The sequence below is a fragment of the Nerophis ophidion genome, linkage group LG27 (genome assembly GCF_033978795.1).
Source record: "Nerophis ophidion isolate RoL-2023_Sa linkage group LG27, RoL_Noph_v1.0, whole genome shotgun sequence".
In the NCBI taxonomy this organism is placed as follows: domain Eukaryota; kingdom Metazoa; phylum Chordata; class Actinopteri; order Syngnathiformes; family Syngnathidae; genus Nerophis; species Nerophis ophidion.
Window position 1 is genome coordinate 570,452 of NC_084637.1, and position 6,000 is coordinate 576,451.

Genomic DNA, 6,000 nt, shown 5'->3' on the forward strand with positions numbered 1-6,000 from the left:
GGTAGAGAAGGCCTGGCTTCTAATTCATCCATGGCAGTGGTCCCTAACCACCAAGCCGGGTTGTGGACCGATTGGTACCGGGCCGCAGAATAATTTTTTATTCATTATTTAAGAAAAAAAAAAAAATATATATATATATATATTTTTTTTTTTTTTAATAAATCAACATAAAAAACACAATATACACTTACAATTAGTGCACCAACCACAAAAACGTCCCATTTTCATGACAAAGGAAAAAAAAAAAAGGATCCCCCACACCATAATTCCTCCTCCACCAAATTTCACACTGGGCACAATGCAGTCCAAAATGTAGTGTTCTCCTGGCAACCTCCAAACCCAGACGGGTCCATCAGGTTGCCAGATGGAAAAGCGTCATTGATCAGTCCAGAGAAGGTGTCTCCACTGCTCTAGAGTCCAGTGGTGATGTTTACCAGGAATTGATCAACAACTTATTGGGGTGTTACCATTTAGTGGTCAATTGTACGGAATATGTACTGTACTGTGCTATCTAATAATAATATGTACTGTACTGTGCTATCTAATAATAATATGTACTGTACTGTGCTATCTAATAATAATATGTACTGTACTGTGCTATCTAATAATAATATGTACTGTACTGAGCGCCCGATTGTAGCTGAGATAGGCGCCAGCGCCCCCCGCGACCCCGAAAGGGAATAAGCGGTAGGAAATGGATGGATGGATGTACTGTACTGTGCAATCTACTAGTACAAGTTTCAATAATTGTACGGAATATGTAGTGTACTGTGCAATCTACTAGTACACGTTTCAATAATTGTACGGAATATGTAGTGTACTGTGCAATCTACTAGTACAAGTTTCAATAATTGTACGGAATATGTAGTGTACTGTACAATCTACTAGTACACGTTTCAATAATTGTACGGAATATGTAGTGTACTGTACAATCTACTAGTACACGTTTCAATAATTGTACGGAATATGTAGTGTACTGTGCAATCTACTAGTACACGTTTCAATAATTGTACGGAATATGTAGTGTACTGTACAATCTACTAGTACACGTTTCAATAATTGTACGGAATATGTAGTGTACTGTGCAATCTACTAGTACACGTTTCAATAATTGTACGGAATATGTAGTGTACTGTGCAATCTACTAGTACACGTTTCAATAATTGTACGGAATATGTAGTGTACTGTGCAATCTACTAGTACACGTTTCAATAATTGTACGGAATATGTAGTGTACTGTACAATCTACTAGTACACGTTTCAATAATTGTACGGAATATGTAGTGTACTGTGCAATCTACTAGTACACGTTTCAATAATTGTACGGAATATGTAGTGTACTGTGCAATCTACTAGTACACGTTTCAATAATTGTACGGAATATGTAGTGTACTGTACAATCTACTAGTACACGTTTCAATAATTGTACGGAATATGTAGTGTACTGTACAATCTACTAGTACACGTTTCAATAATTGTACGGAATATGTAGTGTACTGTGCAATCTACTAGTACACGTTTCAATAATTGTACGGAATATGTAGTGTACTGTGCAATCTACTAGTACACGTTTCAATAATTGTACGGAATATGTAGTGTACTGTACAATCTACTAGTACACGTTTCAATAATTGTACGGAATATGTAGTGTACTGTACAATCTACTAGTACACGTTTCAATAATTGTACGGAATATGTAGTGTACTGTACAATCTACTAGTACACGTTTCAATAATTGTACGGAATATGTAGTGTACTGTACAATCTACTAGTACACGTTTCAATAATTGTACGGAATATGTAGTGTACTGTACAATCTACTAGTACACGTTTCAATAATTGTACGGAATATGTAGTGTACTGTACAATCTACTAGTACACGTTTCAATAATTGTACGGAATATGTAGTGTACTGTGCAATCTACTAGTACACGTTTCAATAATTGTACGGAATATGTAGTGTACTGTGCAATCTACTAGTACACGTTTCAATAATTGTACGGAATATGTAGTGTACTGTGCAATCTACTAGTACACGTTTCAATAATTGTACGGAATATGTAGTGTACTGTGCAATCTACTAGTACACGTTTCAATAATTGTACGGAATATGTAGTGTACTGTACAATCTACTAGTACACGTTTCAATAATTGTACGGAATATGTAGTGTACTGTGCAATCTACTAGTACACGTTTCAATAATTGTACGGAATATGTAGTGTACTGTGCAATCTACTAGTACACGTTTCAATAATTGTACGGAATATGTAGTGTACTGTGCAATCTACTAGTACACGTTTCAATAATTGTACGGAATATGTAGTGTACTGTGCAATCTACTAGTACACGTTTCAATAATTGTACGGAATATGTAGTGTACTGTGCAATCTACTAGTACACGTTTCAATAATTGTACGGAATATGTAGTGTACTGTGCAATCTACTAGTACACGTTTCAATAATTGTACGGAATATGTAGTGTACTGTACAATCTACTAGTACACGTTTCAATAATTGTACGGAATATGTAGTGTACTGTACAATCTACTAGTACACGTTTCAATAATTGTACGGAATATGTAGTGTACTGTACAATCTACTAGTACACGTTTCAATAATTGTACGGAATATGTAGTGTACTGTACAATCTACTAGTACATGTTTCAATAATTGTACGGAATATGTAGTGTACTGTACAATCTACTAGTACATGTTTCAATAATTGTACGGAATATGTAGTGTACTGTACAATCTACTAGTACACGTTTCAATAATTGTACGGAATATGTAGTGTACTGTGCAATCTACTAGTACACGTTTCAATAATTGTACGGAATATGTAGTGTACTGTGCAATCTACTAGTACACGTTTCAATAATTGTACGGAATATGTAGTGTACTGTGCAATCTACTAGTACACGTTTCAATAATTGTACGGAATATGTAGTGTACTGTACAATCTACTAGTACACGTTTCAATAATTGTACGGAATATGTAGTGTACTGTACAATCTACTAGTACACGTTTCAATAATTGTACGGAATATGTAGTGTACTGTACAATCTACTAGTACACGTTTCAATAATTGTACGGAATATGTAGTGTACTGTACAATCTACTAGTACATGTTTCAATAATTGTACGGAATATGTAGTGTACTGTACAATCTACTAGTACATGTTTCAATAATTGTACGGAATATGTAGTGTACTGTACAATCTACTAGTACACGTTTCAATAATTGTACGGAATATGTAGTGTACTGTGCAATCTACTAGTACACGTTTCAATAATTGTACGGAATATGTAGTGTACTGTGCAATCTACTAGTACACGTTTCAATAATTGTACGGAATATGTAGTGTACTGTACAATCTACTAGTACACGTTTCAATAATTGTACGGAATATGTACTGTACTGTACAATCTACTAGTACACGTTTCAATAATTGTACGGAATATGTAGTGTACTGTACAATCTACTAGTACACGTTTCAATAATTGTACGGAATATGTAGTGTACTGTACAATCTACTAGTACACGTTTCAATAATTGTACGGAATATGTAGTGTACTGTACAATCTACTAGTACACGTTTCAATAATTGTACGGAATATGTAGTGTACTGTGCAATCTACTAGTACACGTTTCAATAATTGTACGGAATATGTAGTGTACTGTACAATCTACTAGTACACGTTTCAATAATTGTACGGAATATGTAGTGTACTGTGCAATCTACTAGTACACGTTTCAATAATTGTACGGAATATGTAGTGTACTGTGCAATCTACTAGTACACGTTTCAATAATTGTACGGAATATGTAGTGTACTGTACAATCTACTAGTACACGTTTCAATAATTGTACGGAATATGTACTGTACTGTACAATCTACTAGTACACGTTTCAATAATTGTACGGAATATGTAGTGTACTGTACAATCTACTAGTACACGTTTCAATAATTGTACGGAATATGTAGTGTACTGTACAATCTACTAGTACACGTTTCAATAATTGTACGGAATATGTAGTGTACTGTACAATCTACTAGTACACGTTTCAATAATTGTACGGAATATGTAGTGTACTGTGCAATCTACTAGTACACGTTTCAATAATTGTACGGAATATGTAGTGTACTGTACAATCTACTAGTACACGTTTCAATAATTGTACGGAATATGTAGTGTACTGTACAATCTACTAGTACATGTTTCAATCAATCAATCAATCGTGTGCTTTACATCACTGCATCTCACGTTTTGCATTGGACTTGCTGATGTAGGGCTTAGATGCAGCTGCTCGGCCATGAAGCTCTCTGCGTTCTGTGCGTGGGCTAATTGGAAGGTGACATGAAGTCTGGAGCTGTGTAGCAAGTGACTGTGCAGAAAGTCTTTGCACTATGCTGTCAGTTTACCTGGCCTACCACTTGCTGGCTGAGTTGCTGTTGTTCCCAAACTCTTCATTTCTCTTGAAATGAAGTTGACTTTGGAATATTTAGGACAGGTGGCATCCTATGACAGTTCCATGCTGGAAATCACTGAGAGTGGCCCATTCTTTCACTAATGTTTGTAGGAACAGTCTCCATGCCTAAGTGCTTCATTTGATACACCTGTGATTAGTGATTAGGACACCTGATCCTCATCATTTGAATGGGTGGCCAAATACTTTTGGCAATATAGTGTATGTGTTCCCTAGGAACTATTGTTTGTGTTGCAACAGGGACATTATTCAGTGATACACCGGAAAACTGCTGGTGATGTGAATTTGCCTTGGGAAAATAAATACTATACATAAAAATACATTCTAAAAAACAGAATGAAACCAGGACTTGTGCTTTGGCACACAAAACGTGGAGTGGACTTTCAGTCATGTGGACATTACTGCTGAAAACCTGGAGTGGACTTTCAGTCATGTGGACATTACTGCTGAAAACGTGGAGTGGACTTTCAGTCATGTGGACATTACTGCTGAAAACCTGGAGTGGACTTTCAGTCATGTGGACATTACTGCTGAAAACCTGGAGTGGACTTTCAGTCATGTGGACATTACTGCTGAAAACGTGGAGTGGACTTTCAGTCATGTGGACATTACTGCTGAAAACCTGGAGTGGACTTTCAGTCATGTGGACATTACTGCTGAAAACCTGGAGTGAACTTTCAGTCATGTGGACATTACTGCTGAAAACGTGGAGTGGACTTTCAGTCATGTGGACATTACTGGTGAAAACCTGGAGTGGACTTTCAGTCATGTGGACATTACTGCTTAAAACGTGGAGTGGAATTTCAGTCATGTGGACATTACTGCTGAAAACCTGGAGTGGACTTTCAGTCATGTGGACATTACTGCTGAAAACCTGGAGTGGACTTTCAGTCATGTGGACATTACTGCTGAAAACCTGGAGTGGACTTTCAGTCATGTGGACATTACTGCTGAAAACGTGGAGTGGACTTTCAGTCATGTGGACATTACTGCTGAAAACCTGGAGTGGACTTTCAGTCATGTGGACATTACTGCTGAAAACCTGGAGTGAACTTTCAGTCATGTGGACATTACTGCTGAAAACGTGGAGTGGACTTTCAGTCATGTGGACATTACTGCTTAAAACGTGGAGTGGACTTTCAGTCATGTGGACATTACTGCTGAAAACCTGGAGTGGACTTTCAGTCATGTGGACATTACTGCTGAAAACGTGGAGTGGACTTTCAGTCATGTGGACATTACTGCTGAAAACGTGGAGTGGACTTTCAGTCATGTGGACATTACTGGTGAAAACCTGGAGTGGACTTTCAGTCATGTGGACATTACTGCTTAAAACGTGGAGTGGACTTTCAGTCATGTGGACATTACTGCTGAAAACCTGGAGTGGACTTTCAGTCATGTGGACATTACTGCTGAAAACCTGGAGTGGACTTTCAGTCATGTGGACATTACTGCTGAAAACCTGGAGTGGACTTTCAGTCATGTGGACATTGCTGCTGAAAACGTGGA